The following is a 24,490-nucleotide window of genomic DNA, read 5'->3' on the forward strand; positions in this document are numbered from 1 at the left end:
AAAATTTAGACTCCAAATTTCAGAGTAATTGGAATGCTGAAACCTTGCTGGTGAGAACTCAACAGTGGCTTTGTCCTGTTAGAGAAGCTTGGCAGTTTATTCTGATGTTAAACATACATGCCCAGCCTCAAATTTCACTTTAAACATTTTTCACAAGAGAATGGAAATATTTTAAGGGCATGCATCTGCTGTGGGATGGTCTGTATGCCAAATTGCTCTGATTGGTCAATAAATAAAATACTGATTGGCCAGTGGCTAGGCAGGAAGTATAGGCGGGGCTAACAGAGAGGAGAAAAGAAAGAACAGGAAGGCAGAAGGAGTCACTGCCAGCCACCGCCATGACAAACAGCATATGAAGATGCCGGTAACCCACGAGCCACGTGGCAAGGTATAGATTTATAGAAATGGATTAATTTAATCTATAAGAACAGTTAGCAAGAAGCCTGCCACGGCCATACAGTTTGTAAGCAATATAAGTCTCTGTGTTTACTTGGTTGGGTCTGAGCGGCTGTGGGACTGGCGGGTGACAAAGATTTGTCCTGACTGTGGGCAAGGAAGGAAAACTCTAGCTACATGCATCTGTATATGAACACTTATAACAGCTTTCTAAAAGCCAACAATCTGAAACTACGTAAACTGTGTAGTACATACATGAATCAGGATGATACTCCAAAGTAATTAGAGAACACACTGCTTACAGATGCGACAATGTGGGTGAACCTCAAAATCATCATGATAAATGAAAGAATACAGACAAATGAAAGGCTACACACTGGGTTATTCATTGCTATGGCTTAGAAAAAGCAAAACGATGAGGTAGAAATTAGATCAGTAGTTACTAGTGTCTGGGGTAAGAGAAGAGAACATGAACTGACTCTGTCTACGGAATGCAAGAAACACTGTCGAGTGATAAAAATATTTTATATCTTGATTTTTAAGGTGGTTACATGACAATTTGTAAACTCTACTACTATGCTATAAAAGGATAGATTTTGGTTTATGCAAGGTACATATTATTTTAAAATGCATATCATGATACAACTTTAAAAATGATTTCTTTGTATATAAGTTTACTTCAAGAATCCTTTATAACACACACACACACACACACACACACACACACACACACAAACACAGGGGGAGTGTGGCACACCACTATTATTTCTAGAAAAGTGCATATTAGTAGAAAACTCAGTGTTGATGTTTAAATTTCTTTGAGTAATTCCTAGTTTGCCCTTTTTACAAATCCCACCCACAAGGTACCACAAGATTTTGTAATGTGAGCGAGGATACCAGAAAACAATAAGCTAGTAATTTGTTCCATCCCCCATCACCCTGTTACAGATGTAGACAAAGCTTCTGAGTGTGAAAGGATTTGAGCCTATTACCAGGATTAATGGAAACACAGATGGGGTCTTATGAAGAACTAACAGCTTCATCTGAATCTCAGAGGAAACAATTGTCTTAGAGTCATGTGAACTGCTATAAAAGCTAAGTTACAATGAGTCTCACTGCCCTCCAGCATGGCTTGACAGCCTTTGGGGTCTGAGAGCAGAGGACTGAGAACGGAGATTTATGCCACAAATTAAACTCCTGTAGGCCCCAGTGGAATATCTTGTGAGCCCTTTGGCCATATGTAACTGTACTGCTGTCACTGCAAGAGAACATTCTAAAAATGAGGTAGTATGGGGTATAGGACAGGGAGCATTTATTAAAACAAAAAAAAAACTTATAAAAATAAAAATAAAAATTTAAGAGCTGTTTCAAAATTCTAAAACTTGCTTCCTGTCCCAGTGGTGTCTGAACATGCTTGAGGCCATCATTTAATTTTTTTTCTACCAGTGGGGTGTGCTTTTTAAATTACTGAAGATGTCTAAACATAGTCAAGTATTTCATCTGTGAAAAATGCGAGTTTTTTTTCTGAGAATTCCTACTTACCATACCTATTATTCATTTTATAAGTCAGCTGAGACCTTTGAGGTTAAGAGGTATAAATAACATGAATAATGACAGAGAAATCCTAAAATGAGGAACAGGTCAGAATCAGAAATTCTTTTTCAAATTTGTCTTAGCAGAACCACATGAGGTATTGAGTATTACCAAACAGTTCCTGCATTTTCAAAGGACTATGCTGTTTTTCTCTCTGCTCACATGTTGTTTGACAAGGTCAAGCAGGCTAATAAGCAGAAAGACTCATCTGAGTCCTTTGACAGAGGAAGAATCATGAAGAGTGAATAAACAGGCAGAGGCAGGTACATTACAGGCTTCTGTGCATTTAAAAGTTTCTATCAGTGTGAACAAAGCTTTCTTTCTAATCCTAGGAGCAGAATTTCAAAATACAGGCTTTGTTGGAATATTTATCTAGTTTCTCAACACCTGACTAAAGCCAAGTCCTAACCACAACAAATAATTGGTCCTTCCAAGGCTGTAATTCTAGCATCGTTAGCAGGTGAATCATTCAGATGTGTACACACACATTTGTGCCTGTCTTGATCACACATAAGCAAACACAAGGAAAGAAAATACAGAGAAAACAGGATGCAAGGCAGGTCCACAACACTGCCTCTCCTTCCTTAGTCTATACAGGATGCTAAATCCATATGAAGAGCTATACAAAAAGCCTAATACGTCAGGATGTGATTCCACTCAGACACATTTCTTTTGGAGGATAAGTGGAGAATTTCAGGGGAAACTGGGAGAGGTGCCTTTCTTTGAATGAATTGTTTCCTGGGTTAATTCTCCTGTTTATTTTGGCCTTGCAGACATGTTCGACTTGCAATGTAATTTAGCCTTTCAGTCACTGTAATGTCTCTAACTACTCTTGAGTACCTCTCATTGTGTGTACTGCGGGCTTTGACCAAGAAGCACCGTGTCCTTCTCATCCACTGATACTCGTGAGCCCTGGAAAGGCTTTTGAAGAGGAAAACAGATATCATTCCATTGCCAGCTGCTGAGTTCAACTGTTGGGTGGTCTTCCCGTCAACGCTGTCCCATGACTTCCATGGTACATCTGCCCATCATTTAAATCCTGGATTATGGAAGAGCTTCCTGAAGGGACCAGAAACAGAGAAAATGATTTCTTTGTATCCTCTTGGACCATAACAGGAACAGGATGGGGACCAGCACTCAGAGCTGATTGCCTTCTGCATCTACTATCAGAGATTCCCACAGTTATCCCCAAGAAGGATCAGAGAATGTGTGTCCCAGGCAGTTCAGACCCATGATGTCTCTCCCCACTGAGATCTCAGGGGGCAGCAGTTATCTGGAGCCTTGATGGTACAACTGTCGCCAAAGATCTGAACCCAGGGAATTTCTCCCTGAAAGCCAGAAGACTTGGCCTGGGTCAACTGTGGCTACTCCTAGCTCCAGTGCATGGAGACAGGGCAATGGTGGACCCCCTACAATCTTTACCCACCAGCTCCACCTCTTGGCTCTCCTTACTCTACAGGAGCTGCTGGGTATTTCCCATGACTTCTGGCTTCTGGTTGCTGGGCTGCAGAGAATGCTTGCTCCTTTTGCCTTTTGGGATTATTTGACATCCCGGGCTCATTCATTGTCTTGTGGGTAGAGAATGATCCCTCTTGTGGAAGTGGATATGGAAAACATGGGCTTCTTAAAAGTTGAAAAACTGAAGTTGATCTCCCTCCAACTTTGGGCATCTGGCCTGGCTCTACCCACTTGGCATTTTGCAGTTTTTTTCTAGGATTCTGAATTTTCAGATCCACGTGTAACTCAGAATCTTGATGTTAGTAGTGCCACAGATTAGTGTAATGTCTCAAGGCAACACAGCTGTTAATCTCGTATCTGGACTAGAGCAATAGGTTTTCTTCCACCACAACAGAGAGAAACAGGCTGTCTTGCCCAGGGATGAATAAACTATCAGTTCACCGACCTAATCTCCCATTACTCTTACACAGAGAAGCAATTCCCATCATTAAGTAGGAAGAGGGCAATAATATAATATAATGTATTTTATAAAACAATAATTTTTTTCTTCATGGAAAGGAAAACAAACACTCTGTATCTGATATGAATAATAATGCAAGGATTATAATAGAGAGGAAAGAGAAAAGATGGCAAATTACACGTTACTGGGAATCAAATGACATCTGATCTGTCTTGAAGACATCAGTAGTCTCAAGGAGTGGTGCAAAACTGGATAGAAGTGAGAGAAGGATTGCTAAATCTTGCAGGATATTAGACTTCCGTGGATAGGGCAGACACCTGTATGGCCAATGTATAAATCCCTTAACTCTCAACACATGCATTCATTTTTTCCCAGCTTTCCCGTCTCAAATATCACAGAACAAATCTATTCTCTTACCAAAAGAATATTTCAAGGATGAAGATTATTTAGCATTTCTTCTTTTACTATCTAATAAAATTTGTTCAAAGTCCAGAATTTATTTCAGTTGAAAAGTAATCTTAAGATCATTTACCACTCTGATACTTTTCACTTTTGTACAGATTCCATAAAAGTAATTCAAAATTTTACAAAATACTTAAGATGAGAACAAGAACTGTGAGTTCCAGTTCTATTACCTGGGCAATAAATTTATATTAATACAAGAAGTAACTGCCATTGCATTCAGTTTCTTAACAACAGTGTCAAATCACTAGCTCACATCAACTTGAAAGAAATAAGCTATGTGTGGCTGGAGGCTTCTGAGATTGATCAAGTGGGCAATAAACTGGAAATTAGTGAAGAAAGATGAATTATAACCTGGGATGTAGAATGAGATATTGCAAGGTAGTGCACAGAAATGATAGGAAGAGAAATAGCCCCACACACCATCTATCACTTCAGTCACACTGGAACAAGTTTGTGCTTAAAAAAAAAAAAAGAGGCTCAGCTGAGAGGAATAGTTAGGCAGCTGCCTCTGAAAATACCTGATTTGTTTGTTGTTCTTTACTTGTTTTGCCTTTTGTGTTCCTGATTTTCTTCAGATCTCAGTTTCTGTTTCCCTGGCTTGTAGGGATGCCAACCATCCATCCCCATTTCCTCTTTTTAGTCTGGTTAATTGAGCTGTTTAGTCTTCTATTCAGATTTAAACATGTACCCCTCCACTTCTTCATTTGTCTTATTCTCCTCTGATAACGGACTCATAGAGGAGTAATGACAAACAATAGATTTTCTTTTTCTTTTTGGCCCATTGTTTGGAGTTTGTGAATCCCAGGGACATGATGGATCTGGTGAGGGACCTTTTCACTGCATCATTGATGGTGGTAGACAGAAGGGCAGCAGAGCACCTGGATGGGAGCAAATAACAGAAAGCCAAACAAACTTGCTTTGAAATGCCCAATAGACTCTAGTCATATCAAACGCATTCCCATAATAATGACATTTATCCATTGGTAGGCACAGGACTCTTATGACCTAGTCAGTATTAAAGGTTCCATCTATCAACAGTAGTGCACCAGGAATTTGTTTCTATAGCAAGGATTTGTGGATACATTCAAACTATAGACCAACTCATTTTAGTATCTTGACCCATAATATTGATTCCATGCTCCTTAAATGCATTTTTGCCTCATTTGTCAAAATACCATATGACTCTAGATAACTTTAACTCCCCAGAAGGTAAATGCTCATTTAGGAGTCCCAAAGGAATAAATCAACCTCCAGCACTTCATTAATATATTCAATTTTATACATGTAAAATTCTTATTACAAATATTACTAAGATTTGGTAGAATGAGTTGTATTTATGACAAAAATGGAAAAAATAGAGATCTGTTTTAAAAGAAACACGTATGGTGTATAAACTGGATTACACAATAAAAGTGCATTGATAAACTGTATATAAGAAAAGATACTAACACATAGGAGAAAAAGGTAATGTTTCAGTGAGACACTAGAAACTGCTTGGGGGAAGGGAGAAAGACAGAACTGAAATTATACAATGGTAGATTGTAACTCTGGTATTCACATCTAGTGATCAAAACCTTATCAGGTTCATATTTGAATCTCCCTTCAATTCCAGAATAACACTTTTCAATTGGAATTAGTCTGTGCTTGATAGTGTCTTTTAAGTTCTGAGTACTTGATATTCTCTTAATTTACTTATAAGAATTACTTATTATTCAAAAGAACAAGAATTCAAAGGGAAATGGCTTACTTTGGCCTCAACAATAGTCAATAAATTGGGATGAAGAGCTAACATTTGTCAAACTCCCCTGGGAAGTCTATAGCCATCTTCTCACTGAGTATTTAAAAAAAAAAATTGAAATACAATTATTATCACTGTTTTTTTCAGATATAGAGATTTTTTTTCAGGAATATAGAGATTCAGAAGTATACATAATAACTGTCTTATAAGCTATAATATTAATGCAGGGAGAAATAGTAGAAACTTATATAAGAGTCTTTGCCCTGTTGGGTCTTACACAATCCTTCAGTAGAAAAAGAAAATAAGAAAAAGAAAACGTCTTGATAAATTCACATTCATGTGATTCCACTGAGAAGAGCACAGGAAGACTGTTGACAGCATGGAGTTTTGGGGAAGAAAATTTTCTCATAACACACACAAACATGCATACACACACAGACACACACACACACACACACACACACACACACACACACACACAGACAGACAGAGGCAGACAGAAATAGACATTCTAGTTAAACGTCTAGTCAACCAAAAAAGCTGAAGAGTGTCATGTTGTTCTAAGGAAGATGCCAGAAAAATCTCAGTATAAACTTATGTTTATACAACCAAACACAACCAAATAAATAAACAAATAATTCAAAACTTTGCACATTTGTTTGGAATAAGAAAGTAGGCGGTATACTCATAGCCCTATTATTTAGAGAAGGTTCTATAATTATTAAAAGGCTGTGGCGATCCAGAGTAAAGAAAGAGGAAACCACAGTAAGAGGGTTGTATATGTGATTACTCAATTGTCCTCAGTGTGTGCATGAAAATAGCATGAAGAATAAGAGTGATGCTATAGACAAGAGAGGGAAGAATTCTATACTCGAGGAGCCCCAGATGCACTTGAGAGAGAAGATGGGGATGGAAAATTAGAACTGGGTCTTTCCTTTTATGTAATTACCAAAACACTGGGCATTCTGCCTGGCTCATAGTAGCATTCAATAAATGTCTTTTGTGTCCTAAATGGGAATAATTTCCCAATTAAAACTATATGAAACACATACAATATGATGTTGGCGGAGTTTATAAGATGTTTTGTTTCATCAGGGGGAGACAGCATCATAAATCTAAGATATATATTTAAACACCAACTTTTACTCTTATGATCACAATTGATAATGTATTTTCAGTCCATCTAATATTTCTCAAGGGTACCATTTCCCAGATGCTATGTAAAGCATTGGGGATATAGAGATACAGAAGCAGTCTTTGTTCTTAAGTTTCTCGCTGTTTTGTGTTATGACCGTTATCCTTAGAAAACATGTGTCAGAACTGTATGAGTACAGTAGCAATAAGTACCCTACTCATAGATAAATGTGTGATTGTTAGAATAAACACAGAGACAGCAAGGCAAGCATTTCAGCTGTGAGTCATTTATATCATCAGGACCATGATTCTTAGAGCTAAGGATACTGACTGCAACAAGGCAAAAAAGGAAGTAGTGTTGGCCCTAAGTTGTTCTAATAATTTAGGTGTGCTACTTCCTTTAATTTGTACAACTTCATTCTGCAAATGATGAGACAGAGGTATAGAAACATGAAATACTTTGCCAAAGCCAGGAATGTAACAAATTGTAGAGCCACAAAGTCCATACTAAATCAGTGTATAGTTATATCCTAATTATGAAAATGCAGAGGAAAAATGATGATCTAGCCCAACACCTCATTTTGCGTTCCTCCTTTCATTCATCTTTTTTTTTTTTAAAGTCTGAGTTACCAAAACTCTGCTGAGAGCTTATTTCCATAGAAATATAGTTTAAAATGGTATGGTTCTAAATTACTGAGGATATAATATTAGATTATTTTAAAATATTTATATCTTTAAAAGTTGTTGCTGGATGGGAAGGCAGAGGTAGGTGGATCTCTGTGACTTCAAGTCCAGTCTAGTTTACAGAACTAATTCCATGACAGCCAAAGCTACACAAAGAAACCTTGTCTCAAAAACAAAAATAAAACAAACAAACAAGTTGTATTTTTTTTTGCACTTCTGTAAACAAATACCTGACAGAAAGTAACTTGAAGGAAGAAGTATTTTTACTGGCTCACAGTTTGAAGGGATATGTAAGTCATGGCAGTGAAGCCTGCTGGCAAGTGATTCCATGGTGTTGGGAGACTGCAGCTGGAACTCTTTATGGTCTCTCATCTTTAAGGGGTAGGAAGCTGAGATGGATGGGTTTTGGGATTAGGCTATTAATTAAAAACCTCAAAGGCAGTCTTCATTTACTCATTCCTTCCAGCGAGGCCCCACTTTCTAAAGCCTCATAACTTCTGCAAACAGTATCACTCCCTGGGTCTTAACTGTTCAAACATGTTATGCTATGAAGTATTTCATACTCAAACTCTAAAGGGGAATTTCAAGAAAGGGGTAACTCACAGTGTAACATTAAAAATGGCTGTTCAACAATAAAAATGGGTAGACATGAGGAAGAGTTTATATACTGAAGAGAATAGAGCTTACTTCTTAGGAATAATGTCAAGTTCCTTAACATAATGGTGAATGTAGCAAGAAATTTATTAGGGAAGATTTAGGATGCTAATAAAGGTACCACCACATGGCTGAACATAAATAAGGAATATGGATTAATTTAAAATGTAAGAGCTAGTTAGTAATAAACCTGAGCTATCAGCCGAGCATTTGTAATTAACATAAACCTCAGTGTGTTTATTTGAGAGCTGCTGGTGGGACAGAAACTTCCATCTACATAGGCTGGTTGGTCAATGCTGGGATCCTCTGTTCTTCACCCCTTCAGAGTTGGCGTTATAGACACAAGCTATTGTGCCTAGCTATGATGTAGAATTGAAGACCCAACTTTAGTTCTTGACGTTGCCAAAACAGGAACACCTCTAACTCAACCAGCTTTGCAGTCCCAAATCTTACAGTTTTTATCATATAGGTTTTTGTAAAGTAAGACAAAAAAGCCTTATGAAGCACTAACAGAAATCATATTATAGCCTCACAAAAATACAGTGCATGCTTAATTTAAGAAATACAATACAGTAAGATAAGTGCACATATACATGTGTTGCAGCGATTTTCCAAATCCTTGATCAAATTGCCATCCTTGCAAAAGGGTGTGCTACTTCGTGACTCATTGTTTTTTCGTACTTTTATTTTTCTGGCCTCATGGAAGTTCTACCGTTCCGGTGGTCAAGGAGGGAAGCATTCACCCAGAAAATGATCTCAAAGACTTTCCCATGCATTCTTGGTTCAATGTTTCATTTTGTTTTGCTTTTCTCATGTACTTGACTCCAAAGAAAGTCCAAATGACCACGAGAAATAAAAGAGTGGAAATAAATTTCCTTCTGATGTTTGTAACTTGCAAATTAGGTTTCCTTGTTTCAATGAAATTCCTTATCTTTTATATATTTTTCAATAATCGTTTCTAGAGTACACACCTACATGTAATTCCAAATGTATACCTTAAATTTGTGAGATAAATGAACTTTTCCTCCTTATTTAATTAAAATCATTAATAATATATTAATATTCTCTCCCAACAAGTAAAATGTTGATTAGATCAAAAGTGAAGGACTATTTATTCTAAGCTTCATATGGATAGAACTATATGAATTTTCTGTTTTTGAGGGTCAAAATCATTTAGATAATGAAAACGTCATGTCATCCAAATGTACAGATAGACTTATTATTGATCCCTCACATCATATATGTATTATTTGAGCTTTCTAACAGGCAGCTATCTCTTCCTTTTATTCTTAAAAGAAAATGTGACAATTTTCTAATACTATTCCATATGTATAAACCCATGTAGAAAGTTTTAAATCTAAGTGTTAAGTGACTGTACATATGCAACACACAAAGAAACAGAAGCAGAGATGAAAGATTCACTGTGTCAAAGGATGGATGTGCCATTGGTGTCACTACAGAATTTCACTGTGGTTGTGTGTATTAAAACATTTTATAAAGTGTAAATAGGTAGTTTTGATTAAAATTTAAAGAAACAGATGAGGATTAAAAAAAGAAAAGAATTACTCCCCACAGCTTAGTAAAATGTTATTTCCAGCAAAGATATTTAAGTACAGCCTGGAGGGGCTAGACGGAGGACTCTGCAAGCAAAATGCTAACTGTATAAGTGTGAAGACCTCCGTTTGGATTGCTAGCACTCATGTAACAGCCAGGCAAGGCAGTGTGTATCTGTTATTACAGCACAGGGGTGGTCTAGGGGATTTGTTGGTCATTCTGTTTTGTGTAAACAGCTTTCTAGGTTGAGTGAAAGACATTGTTTCACATGATAAAGTGGGGAAGTGATTAAAGAGTACATGGAAGTTAGTCTCTGGCCTCCCTATGGATCCTTATCAGTCAATGGACCTATGTACATGCACTGCACACACACACACACACACACACACACACACACACTGCACACACACAAAAACCCCAAATGGATATATAAGTAAGTATAGCCTATCATATATTGCCTCATAAAGTTACCATTTATTCCTTGAAAATTTCACATACACTTCACATGATTTGTAGGAATGATTAGAAGAGAAAAACACTTTTGTGCTGAATTATTTCTGTAAAAGACATACTATTTTTGATAAACAAATAAAGTTATCTGCACTCCACATGTATTACAGACTTTCAATATGAAGAAAAATTACGTCTGGTATATCTAGATATTTCTAGATATAGAAATAGCATGGTAGTGAACTAATGTAATATTCTACTTCCTTTTCCACCTAGTTAGAGGTGCCTTATGTGTGTATGTCATGAAAATATTACATTACTTGGGAGAACCCTGTAAAAGAGTAGGTGAGGTCCAAGGAAGTATAAGACAGTAGCCTAGAGGGGAAATCTTCAGGGTCCAAGAATAAATGGGACGTTCTGGATGTATGCATGTGTGTGTGTGTGTGTGTGTGTGTGTGTGTGTGTGTTTGAAATTGTCCTCCTACCACCTCATTGAGTGAAATGTTGGCAAGCAGTGTCATGTGTTAAGGATCAGTAAATGAAAAAAATATATTTTAACTGACATATAGAAAAATTTATATCTCTATAATACAGAGGTTCACATTGTCTTTGAATATAGGGCTCCCATTGTCACCCAAATATGCACACCATGTACCAAAATACATTGAGGCCATCATGTACAGACTGTTTTCTTACCTGAAATGTAGAAATCTACAATCAACAGTAGACTGAAAACAAAACAGTATGCGAGTAACATTTGTGTTGATGAAACTCTAGAAAATAACAGAATTCTTTGTACTGAATAGTAAACCATACCAGAATGTCTGAAAAATAGCGAGTAAGACATATAAATCTGAAAATACTAAATGCATTTATTAAAAGCCATGGAAGTAGAAAGTAAATAAATTCTTTCAACTAGCTGAAAAAAAATTTCAGTGTAATTTCAGATATGAGGAACCCATTTTTTAAAAAAGGATATTGGAAAAAACTAATGACAAGGAAAATACTAGAGATTAATTAAACAACATTTTTATGAAAGAAATTAATTGAAAGATAAATGGGACTGACATATTAAAAGGTAGGAAGGGACAGGGAAATGGCTCAATGGATAAAAATGTTTGTAGTGTAAGCCTGGGAACCTGAGTGTGAAAGATGGAAGACGAGAACTGACGCTGTAAAATTGTCCTATGGTGTCACATGTGTATCTCTCTCTCTCTCTTTCTCTCTCTCTCTCTTTCTCTCTCTCTCTTTCACACACACACACACACACACACACACACACACACACATACAAACACACATGCATGTAAAATACATTTCAGAAAATATAAATAAAATAAGAAGAAAAATGGTAAATAGTTGCAAATGAAAAAATATTGTCAACTATCTAGCAATTTTAAAATGAGAATATATAATTATATCAAAATATTTAAAAATCTTTTCATTTTTATCTGCCATAAATTGCTTAAATGACACACTAAAACAGGAAGTTTGTTAAATAAATTAAAGGAGAATTCAATCTTTGTTCCTAAGAAATACAAGTAAAGTTTAATATATTTTCCTTTATATACTTTCAAGGATAGAATAGACTTTATATCATGAAAGTGGATTAAAAACAACATACAAATCTACAAGGATGATCCCAGCTAAAACTCTTAGCAATAGTGGATATGTAGCCTGACCTGGCCAGCTCCTCTGACCAGACTGGTGACTACCCCAGTTCTCATCAGAGAGCCTTCATATGATAGCAACATATGCAAAGACCCACAATCAAACATTAGGCGAAGCTCAGAAAATCCTATTGAAAAGAAAGAGGAAGGATTGTAGGAGCCAGAGAGATCCAGGACATCACCAAAAAACCCACAGAAACAACTAATCTTGCTAATAAGAGCTCACAGATTCTGAACCAACAACCAGGAAGCCTGCATGGGACCAACTTAAACCTTCTACATATATGCAACAACTGTGTAGCTTGATTACTTGAGCTCCTAACAATGGGAGCAGGGGCTGTCCCTAATGCTTTGGCTGGCTCTTGGAAACCTATTCCTCATACTGAATCACCTTCCCCAGCCTTAATACAGAAGGAGGTGCTTAGTCTTACAGCAACATGACATGCCATGCTTTGTTGATATCAATGGGAGGCCTACCCTTTTCTGAACAGAAACAGAGGAAAAGTGGATGGAAAGCACAGAGGGGAGGTAGGGGGATGAAATTGGAAAATAGGAGAAAGTGGAAACTGTGGTCAGGATGTAAAATAAACAATAAATAAAATAACATAAATAGGAAAATTTTTCCAACTTATTTTACATGCCTTTCATAACTTGGATACCAGCAATAAAATTAATATTAGTAAACAAGCCGGGTGGTGGTGGTGAATGCCTTTAATCCCAGCACTTGGGAGGCAGAGGCAGGTGGATTTCTGTGAGTTTGAGGAGAGCCTGGTCTACAGAGTGAGTTCCAGGACAGGTTCCAAGCCTAAAAACAGAAACCCTGTCTCAAAAAAATATTAGTAAAAAGTATTTCAATATTAAAATTGTTGTTAAATCTTTTTGGGGGGGGCGTGTGTGTGTGTGTGTGTGTGTGTGTGTGTGTGTGTGTGTGTGTGTAGCTTTGTGCCTTTCATGGAACTCACTCTGTAGCCCAGGCTGGCCTCAAACTCACAGAGATCCACCTGGCTCTGCCTCCCGAGTGCTGGGATTAAAGGCATGCACCACCACCACCACCAGCAGCTGTTGTCAAATCTTATGTAAATCTTAGTTTCTTACATATAATATTTTGTGATAATAAATCATTAGCAAACTCATCATAATGGGATATATAGCTGATCATGAGAAAACCACTCAGTGTTACCTGTGACACTGATGGAGTATGAAACAAGTGATTATCTTAAAAATTTATTAAAAAACTTGACAAAACCCAATATATATTTATAATAAAATTGAAAATCTATTAAGTCATCCAGTTAATAAATCCTATTACTAATCCTTTGGATTAAGCAGTTAACTTAATCTGAGAGTCTGGGTGAATCTACTTTATAATTGTAAATGGCAGACAGATGCCTATAACCATAGTGATAACTCAAAATACCCCAAACAATACCATAAGTTGAGAAAAGGGAAATCAAGATAAAATCTGAAAGGGTGTTGTAAACTTTGATTACTTAGATGATATGATCATTTGTCAAACAGAATGACTCAAAAGTGACAGAAAACTCTTTGGTAAGTCCAAAGTGGTCAGCAAAGGAAGACTATCCTATATCCACTCTGTGACTTCCTATTGTTGTCAACAGTATAATATGTGACCTGTGAAAGTAATCAAACAAGAGAAGAACATACAAATGGAGAGAGCTATCTCCTCTAGTGGCATGAGTTAATACTACTCACCTCCTGAATTAATAAGAATTTATATGAAAAAGATTAGTAGATTCTTTTAAAGACAACAAGTTTTGTAAATTAACATGGCTAACCATAGAATCAGAGCTAGCTAAATCAATTCTGCAATTGGGGAATAAATACAAGTTATTTGCTTTAGCAGAGAAAAGAAAGTAAAGCTATGTTTAATGTACAGTGTGAGGTTGGCACAGGAAGGTACAACTCAATGAAATAAATCTGTGCACATGGGAAGACATGTAAAGTGGATAGTGCATAATTCAGTAGAAAAAAAAAGACAGATTGCTTATTGAGTGCCTTTGGAAATACGTATGAAACAAGTGGTTATCTTGTTATATTATAGAGTAAAACAGGATTGGCTGCTCTTGAAAGATGGAAAAGGACAGGGGTATTAAATACTTTAAATTGTAGGCAAAACTATAAGCTTGCTTCTTGGATTTTAAGAATAAGGATCCCTTTGAAGACTATGTTTAATGATTTATCACCAGCCTTTGGCAATGATAATGTAACTTTAAAACAATCAGGGTCTAATGGGAGAGACTCCTGTTATGGGAGGCACAGCTTGAAGGGAATATTAGGCCTTGGCCCCTTTCTTTCTCTACCTTTTGCTTCCTGCTCATGAAAAGGGAAACAGCTTTGTTCACCACTCATTCCCATAGACCTAAAAGCCACAGAGTCAACCATCATGGACTACAACCTTTACTTCTCACTACTTATTGATCTTATATGTTTTGATAGAAATTGAAAGCTGGTTCATAGTGCTAAAGAATGTAGACAAACAGTTTTGTAGACCTTTTTAAACAAATAAAGGCATCTAAATGCACACAAAATACAGAGATAAAGAGATGTAACCAACACAGCCTTCAGAATTTCTAATAAAATTATCACAGGCCAAACAAATAGAAGTGCCATACTGGAAATGCAGTTTTTGAAACTTGGAATTAGTAACTTAATGAAGACAAAGTGGTTTAGAAAATTAAAAGGATGAGAAGTACACACATTAAAAGGCCCATGATACATGATTCATAACTGAAGGATGCTGGGTAACTAGCAGGTGCATGGGGAGGGGGACAGCCTTATTTGACTATAGCTATGTGTGTAAGCCATGCATCCGTTGAGGGGGAAATCTGGTAATTTTAAGTTCATCTAAGTGTGAAAAATTTCCATGACCCAATAATCTCTCATCAGTGCACTTGCCTAGCAGAAACACTAGTTTGGATCATTAATAGTAGGGTACAAAATTACTGTAAACACGCCAGATGTTTCACTGTTTAAAAAATGTAATGGAATGACAACTGTCAAAAATGAAACTATATGATGAATTTATGAGGATTAAAAAAGGCGATAGATGTGCGATTGTGTTCTATAATAGTATATTCAATAATAAGGAACTGGGGTTGTGCTTATCTTTAGAGGAAAAAGGAAATTCAAATCAAGGGGAGCCTTTCAGAGCCCAAGCCTACTGAAAACTGAAGATAGCCAGCCACTCAGCCTATTCCTCTGAATTCCCTCTTAAAAAAGCAGTTCTCAGAAGAGCTTCTTAAAAGAACAGCTGCATTTGTTCTTTTCACCCTCATTGGGTTTTGATTAAACTCAAGGGATGAACTTAAGTGGTACATAGAAGTTCTCTAAGGGATTCTGGCTAGTGTCCTGAGGCCATTCTGTTGCCACCAGGGACTTGCGCAGGCACTGGAGCCACCCGAGGATGTGGTGATGGAGAGAGTCAAAGAACTATAACATTTTTTGATTCCATTAGAGCAGTGGTTCCCATGCTTCCTAACACTGCGACCCTTTAATACAGTCCTGCATGTTGTGGTGACCCTCCCACCATAAAATTATTTTCATTGCTACTTCATAGCTGTATTTTTGCTACTGTTATGAATTGTACCTTCAATATTTTTGGAGACAGAGGTTTGTACCTTCAATATTTTTGGAGACAGAGGTTTGCCAAAGGGATCATGACCCACAGGTTGAGACCTGCTGCATTAGTGGGGTTTTTAGGAACCTGAAAGTTTGATGTGCTCCCTATGACAGTTGGACACAGGTGGTTCCTGGATAACATTCTGCTAAGTACACCACAGGTTAACTCTCCCAAAGAAGGAATACATCCGTGAGAAAAAAGTGGCTCATTATATTTATGTTTTTCCAATGTGTGTGTGTTGTGTGAATGTTAATTTGTGTGTATGTGTATGTTTGCAGATACACATGCATGTGTGTCACCTCCCCTCCTGTGTGTGAAGACCAGAGGACAATTTCAGGTGTCATTCTTCAGGTGTGTCCACAGTGTGTGGTGTGTGTGTGTGCGTGTGTGTGTGTGTGTGTGTGTGTGTGTGTGTGTGTGTGTGTGTGTGTGTGTGTGTGTTTGAGACAGGATGTCTCATTGGCCTGGGACTTGCCAAGTAGCCTAGGCTAGATGGCTAGTGAATCCTAAGATATGCCTGGGTATCAACATATGTGGGTTCTGAGGCTTGAACTTGGGTCCTCATGCTTGTTGAGCATGTTTCTACCTGAGTCCTCCACACTTGTTCTATTTTTCAGTTGATGTTTAATGTACATATTTATTGGTACATTGTGACATTTAATAATAGCTTGCAATGTGTAATGATAAAAACAGAGTAATTGTTTTTATCTGTTTATTTATTCTTCTGTTTGTGTTGGAAGCTTTGGAGTTTTTTCTGGTTCTTTATAAAAATTATTGTGTAAAGGGAAATAATAGAAGAGGAAGGGATAAATGGAGTGGGGAAGGGGAGGGCTAGGTAGAGAAAAAAGTATGATGAGGGATAACTAACAAAGACCTTTGAACATGCCACATGGAAAATTACGTCTATAGAAGACTCCTGAAATATATGCAATGTAAAAATGGGTCTGAATTGAGTCATCCCTTTATGGGATAGCAATAATACCTTTCCCCAGTACCATAAAATTCTATAGACATATCCCCTCACAAACAAACAAACAAACAAACAAAACAAAACAACATTATTATCTATTGCTAAATGTTTATGTGCTAAAGTCATAGGACATGGAGAAATCAACCTGGTACTGACCTGGAAGTTTCATGCCTAGTGGCAAGCTTTCAGAGTGCTAGAAGATGCTAAGTACACTAGCATAGGAGAAAAATAATCAGCAGCCTTACCTAACTGTGAACTTTGTGAGCTATAATGACTTGCCTGGTAAGATATGCCCACTGGCGCAATACTAGTAGGAATATTATGAGAGTAACCAAGCATTTCGTGACTGCTTTTAAAGCCTGTTGTACAAGAAAGAACTCATGCTTGGTACCATCGAATTCTACCCCCCCCCCAAAAAAAACAAAATAAAACAAAAACATTGCTGGATAAGTCATTGGCCCTTGGGGAGAACATAGTAATATGTTATTCTCCTAAATGGAAATAGTAATAAATTCCCCTTCCCCAAGTTCTTATTTTAAACCCATAGATTTACTGCATTTCCCAACTTTCACTAGGAAAGCTTCTTTTTATACTGAAGCACAGACCCATGTCTACTCAAGATACAGAGATTTAAGAGACTATGGAGTATCCAGATTTAAAAGGGACAGCTATATCACACCACTGCCTTCTGAAGTTTAGGGATGATCTCATAAGATGGGACAGGAAGATTGTAAAAGCCAGGAGGAGTAGACACCTTTAGTAAAAACAACAGTTGCCAGACATAACAGTATCTTTGCATGCATGATCTCTCAGTGGATGTGAGTGCTTAAACAAAATCTGCACTAGACGAAGCCATCCCAGATCACAGCATTTGTTAGGGAGAGGCTCACGAAATCCCATGCTCCAGTAGGTTGTCCTACACAGGCAACAGACAGGTAGATGGAAGGATGGATGGATGGATGGATGGATGGATGGATGGATGGATGGATGGATGGATGGATGGGCTGGTGGGCAGGCAGGCAGGCAGGCAGATAGACATGTTGAGTACTCTCCACCAGAAGACAGCAATCCAATATTATTTCATCAACATGAGTTCATTTTTAAGGGTTAAGAAATTTAAAAAAGGACATAATGTTGGGTGGGTAAAGAAATGAGAATGACTCAAGGAAGACTTGGAGGTAACTATGATAAAATACATTTTTTTAAAGTTTTTTTTTGATTAAGAAATTTTTTATTCATTTTACATACCAATCAAAGAACCCTCACAACCGAAAAGATAAAAATGTATTTTATAAAATTCTCTAAGATCTAGTAAAAACAGGTAATAAAAAAAGAATACTTTGTTTCTTCCTTTTCTCATGGGGTCTTCATTTAGCATGGTCTCCTATTCCTTGTTCTCCCTCTCTGTTCTTGATCCAGCTGGGATCTCCTGCTCTCTTTCCCTCAAACCTCGCCCTTCATTGCTCCCATTCATGTCCAGGTTGTTCATGTAGATCTCAGCCATTTCTCTGTCATTTGGCAATCCTCGTGTCTTTTTTGGGGTCCTGTTTTCGAGACAGCCTCACTGGTGATGTGAGTAGCAGTCTAGTCATCTTTCTTCCACATCTAGTATCCTCCTATGAGTGAGTACATACCATATTTGTCTTTCTGAGTCTGGGATACCTCACTCAGGATGATTTTTTCTAGATCCATCCATTTGCCTGCAAACCTCATGATGTCATTGTTTTTCTCTGCTGAGTAGTATTCCATTGTGTATATGTGCCACAATTTATTTATCCATTCTTCAGTTGAAGGGCATCTAGGTTGTTTCCAGGTTTTGGAAGAAACAAAGTGCTAAAGAGGCCCACAGAAATCCACAAAAATACCCCCACAAAAGATTGCTGGCAATGGTCGAGAGACAGCCTGAACTGACCTACTCTGGTGATGGGATGGCCAAACACCCTAATAGTTGTGCCTGAAACACCATCCAAGGACTGAGGAATCTGGATGCAGACATCCATGGCTCAGCCCGAGTGCAGTGCCAGGAGTCTAATTAGCGAGAAAGAGGAGGGTTTATATGAGCGAGAATTGTTGAAACCAAGGTTGGATAAAGCACAGGGACAAATAGCCAAACGAATGGAAACACATGAACTATGAACCAAAGGCTGAGGGGCCCCCAACTGGATCAGGCCCTCTGAATAGGTGAGACAGTTGATTGGCTTGATCTGTTTGGGAGGCATCTAGGCAGTGTTACCATATCCTGGGCTCGTTGCATGAGTTAGCTGTTTGAAACCTGGGACTTGTGCAGGGATGCTTGGCTCAATCTGGGAGGAGGGGACTGGACCTGCCTGGACTGAGTCTACCAGGTTGATCTCAGTCCTCGGGGGAGGCTTTGCCCTGGAGGAGGTAGGAAAGGGGGTTGCACTGGGGGGTGGGCTGGGGGGAGTGGAGGGGGGCTGGAAGGGGGAGAACAAGGGAATCTGTGGCTGTTATGTAGAACTGAATGGTATTATAAAATAAAATTAAATTAAATTAAAAAAAAGAATACATGAAGTTGGAAGCAAAAATGTTTGTAAGGATATGGAAAAATTAGAGGGTAGGGACAAGAAGGTGGATTAGATCAGAATACATTAAATGCATGCAGGAACTTTACAAATAATACAAATAAATGTTGTGAATTATAGTCACAACTGTAGACCATAGAGCATTAGAACTTATTCCTCATGTGTAACTCTATTTTTGTTCCTGCTGTCTTTGTGCCAAATCTGCTTATTCTTTTTAATCTCTGATGGCTTCTCTTCTCTCTACTTCTGTGAAATCAATTTTTTATCCTCCATAAGTGTTGCCATCATTTAGTTTACTTTTTACTTAGCATGATACTGTTTAGTTCTGTCCACACTGCTGCAAATGATAAAATTGTGTTTTTATCACTAAGTAATATAGCACATATAGAGACATATATATATATGTAACCACACACACACACACACACACACACACACACACACACACACACGTAACTAGAGTTTTCCTGCCTTGCCCACAGTCAGGAAAAATCTCTGTCACCTGCCAGTCCCACAGCTGCTCAGACCCAACCAAGTAAACACAGAGACTTATATTGCTTACAAACTGTATGGCCATGGCAGGCTTCTTGCTAACAGTTCTTATAGCTTAAATTAATCCATTTCCATAAATCTATACCTTGCCATGTGGCTCATGGCTTACCAGCATCTTCACATGCTATTTGTCATGGCAGCAGCTGGCAGTGACTCCTTCCGCCTTCCTGTTCTTTCTTTTCTCCTCTCTGTTAGTCCCGCCTATACTTCCTGCCTAGCCACTGGCCAATCAGTGTTTTATTTATTGACCAATCAGAGCAATTTGACATACAGACCATCCCACAGCATGTATATATATATATATATATATATATATATATATATATATATATATATATATTCACACACTGTATTTTCTTCAACCCATTTGCCTGTGGACAGACATTCCAATAAGCTTTGTGTCTGGATTATTGCTAAATGGAGGTGTAATAAATATGTATGTACAGATATCTTTTTGAAATACTGGTTTCATTTCCTTTAGTTATATACTTAGTTACGGGATTGCCTTACTAAGTGATAGGACCACTTTGAGATGCAGGGTAGGGTGCTCCATGCTGCTTTCTAGAATGCATGTTCTACTTTAAGTTACACTAGTTCTTGAAGTACTCTTTCTTCACATCTTCAGCATTTGTTAGTTTTGTTTTATTTCTGACTGTAGTGACATACTTCATTTGTTTAGATTTATATTTCCATAATGATTAGGGATATTGAATATCTCTTCATGTATCTGTTGACTACTTATATATCTTTGGGGGAATGTCTATTTACAGCACTTGTCATTTTTAATCAAGTTATGTGTTCTTTTTATGTTGTATTTCATGCAAATCTCTGATAAATTCTGGACATTATTAGTGTCTCCTCAGAGGAACCATTTGCAAGTATTTTCTCCAGTTCTTCAGGCTGCCTCATCACTATTGGTTGATTATTGAGTAGAAACTTCTTAGTTGGATTTGATCTAATATGTTTATTTTTGCTTTTGTTTGGGGAATCTAATAAATATAATGACCATACTGATATCTTAGATGTTTCCATTATATTTTTCAAAGAGCTTAATTTGATCCATTTTTATTGATTTTTGTATACAGTAAGAATTTGAAATATTTTTTAACATATGGATTTCTCATTTCCCCATCCAGATTCTTAAAGTCTGTCAAATGCATAATTTTATTGCTATTATTTCAGTATTATTTTAATTGTTCTAGTAAATGCATATGTGAATATAAATATAAACTTAAACAGCAGGAAGAAATACATAAAAGGAACTACTCTCACACTAAATCATACAAAGGGAGATTTGTGATGGACTCAGCCTCAGTCTCTTGGGTTGTATCTGGGTCAGAGGTGGTACTGAAAATGCACCTGCTGGGGACATAGTCTTTTGCAGTCTCCCAAGGAATGTAAGAAAACTGTTATTTCTTCTAGAAGACTTCCCTACAACAACAAATGTCTTAAGGAGCAAGTTCAGGGTAGTTGTGATGGCTGGAATAAAAATGGTCTCCATAGGCTCATATATTTTTGAATGCTTATTCATCAGGGAGCAGTCATCATCACTATTTGGGAGGGATTAGGAGGTGTGACCTTGTTGGAGGAAGTATGTCACGGGAGGGGGGGGGCGTTGGGATTTCAAAAGTTCAAGCCAAGTCCAGTGTCTCCCTTTTCTGCAGGCTGTATATCCCATGTAGGACTCTCTTCTACTACTCCAGTACCATGTCTGCCTGCTTGCTGCTGTGTCCCCTGCTATGATGAAAATGGACTAAACCTCTTCAACTATAAGCAAGCCCCAATTACACGCTTTCTTTTATAAGATTTGCCATGGTCATGGTGTCTCTTCACAGCAATAGAACAATGACCAAGACATTTGTGTTGTGGCTCCCAACTGAAATTATTCATCTATTTCCAAACACCATTCATCATCTAGAAAGTAGCATTCCTAAAAGGTGGATTGTAGTGGGTAGCTGTTCCAGGTTTGACCTGGAAGTACTATCCCCGTTGAAGCTTCTGGTAACTGTCACACCTACGAGGTGGGGGCAGAGACAGGAGCCCTTAAGACCTGAGATCCAGATGTGCCAGCTCTCTTGCTTCCTGGATCCTGGACGCTGGAGGTAGACCAAGCAGAGTTCTCCAGAGAACACCGCTGGACTGCACTACACCTTTCCCGGACCCTGTAACCTATCCCTTTACTTATAAGTTACCCCACAAAATAAACCTCCCTTTTAACTACATAGAGCTACCTTAATACTTCCACCAATAGTGGATCACAGGGCTGAAGTAATGATTCAGTAGTCAAGAGCATTTACTTTTCTTACAGGGCCAAAGTTTGATGCTCAACACTCATATTGGGTGGCTCACAGCTGCCTGTAACTCTAGTTCAAGGTATCTGATGCCTTTTCCTAACCTTTGCAGGTACCAGACATGGTGCAAATTCATACACTCAGGCACACAGACATATACATGAAATACAAAAACAAGTCTTTTTTTATACAGTAGATTAGAACCACCTAAGGTGCCTATTAAAACAGAGGTGAAGCTCCACCCTACACATTAGGAGTTATAATTGCTATAACTGGAAGCTAAACAAATCTGTGTTCATTCATAAATTACTCATGCCCCCAGGATGGAAAAACTAACACTTGAGAGAGCAACTACTCAATGGCTAATATCCAGTTCAATGGAAAGATCAAACAGACAGTTAAAGATCAATGTGAGACATGGTGTGTGTGTGTATGTGTGTGTGTGTGTGTGTGTGTAAGAGAGACAGACAGACAGAGAGACAGAGAGACAGAGACAGAGAGACAGAGACAGAGAGACAGAGAGACAGAGAGATGGAGAATTCCCCAGAAAGATGGCAATGCCATATTACAGTATAGAACTTGTTTGTGTGTGGTTCTTTGGGGCTCATGGTAGTTATTTTGTGGACATTTTACAGACAAGTCATGGGATGCTAACTTATTTGTTTAAGAGTTAATGTATCTTTAGTTTGTATATGTTGTTGCTAGAGTGGTAAGAAATATTTCCTGGAGAAATGTGGGTAGATAGTGTTAAAAAGAACTATCTCATGGGACAACTGTGGTGCTTTCAGACTCTAAATGCTGTTACTGTGAGTACTTGATGACAAAGATGATTTGAAATATGAATTAGAAGGGAAACTTCTCATTTTCTCTGGAGCTTGGCTTTGGAACTACACAAGGAAGAAGCATCTTAGGCTGTTATCCAGAGGTATTCTTTAGGAGGCATTGCAAGACATTGTTGGGGTAAAAAAGGTAATTATGAAAGGAGATCCTTTTTAGTCTAATATATTAATGAGCTGACTAACCAGATCTAACAGAAGGAATTTTTGACAGGGTTTATCAGAAAACTGAAAAACAAAATAAAACAAAACAAAAAACTGCCGTTCTTCTAATTACACTGACGATTTCAGCCTTTTCGGGTACCATTGAGATCAAATGGCGTATGTCTCTCTGATATTACCCAGTACAAGTTAAAGTTATATGGGGGAGTAAGTACTGCTGTTCTTTTATGTAGCAAGACAGTCGTAGTTAGTTACCATGTACATATACTAAAAGAGTGTATTTTAAATGTTATCATCACAAAGACATGACGAACAGTTAACAGGATGGATGTTTTCATTTGCCAGATTTTATTATTCCACAACACACACAGATGGAAATAATATAATAATAATATAATGGAAACATTATATTATACTCACAAATATATACAATTATTTTTCAATTAATAATAGAATGAAAAAATACAAGGAAAGTAAGTAGGACTGAAGCTTACTAAAAGAAAAATTATAATTCAATAAATAGTGGACATTGATTGGATGATCTATAATAAGAAGTTGAGCTCTTGCAGTTCTTACAGGGCTGAAATTTGATTTCCAGCACCTACATTGGGTGACTTACCATTGCTGGAAATACCAGTAAAGAGACATAGTGAGATCACAGAGGTGTTGGGTAAAGATCCAGGATATGACTGTACCCATGGGAGGCTGATTGTTGTTGGAGCTAAGGGTCAAATAAGTGGAATAGATGAGTAATGATGAGTCAGCATATCAACATATCCACTATAACATTTAAGTCACTCATGATGATAGAAAAGGCAGAAAAGAAGACTATGATTCAGGCACAGAAATGATAGGAGAAGGAAATGGTGAGCTGTGGGAGATGGTAACTGGTGAAGAATCTAATAGAAATAGAATAGAAATGAAATGTGAGGTAATCCAAGATTATCAATGTTTTGAAAGCAGTCCTGTGGGTCAAAGACCAGACTTTCAATACATCAAGTACAGTAGGGAGTGAAAAATTTTATGATGGGATTGAAGGAGTTCCAAGGCCTGCAGGGTAAAGAATTTGCTTCACTATGCAGGTGATGATTTGCAGGAAGGCAATCAAAGTACATTTACACAGATACAAATTTTCTCATAAATAAGCATTATCCTTGAGAAATTTGATGAAAAAGAATAAAAGTCGGGGCACTGAGAAGAAGGAGTTAGTATCTGGAGTTGAATTTGATTGGAATGAGAA

Source organism: Peromyscus leucopus, chromosome 5 (genome assembly GCF_004664715.2).
Source record: "Peromyscus leucopus breed LL Stock chromosome 5, UCI_PerLeu_2.1, whole genome shotgun sequence".
In the NCBI taxonomy this organism is placed as follows: Eukaryota; Metazoa; Chordata; class Mammalia; order Rodentia; family Cricetidae; genus Peromyscus; species Peromyscus leucopus.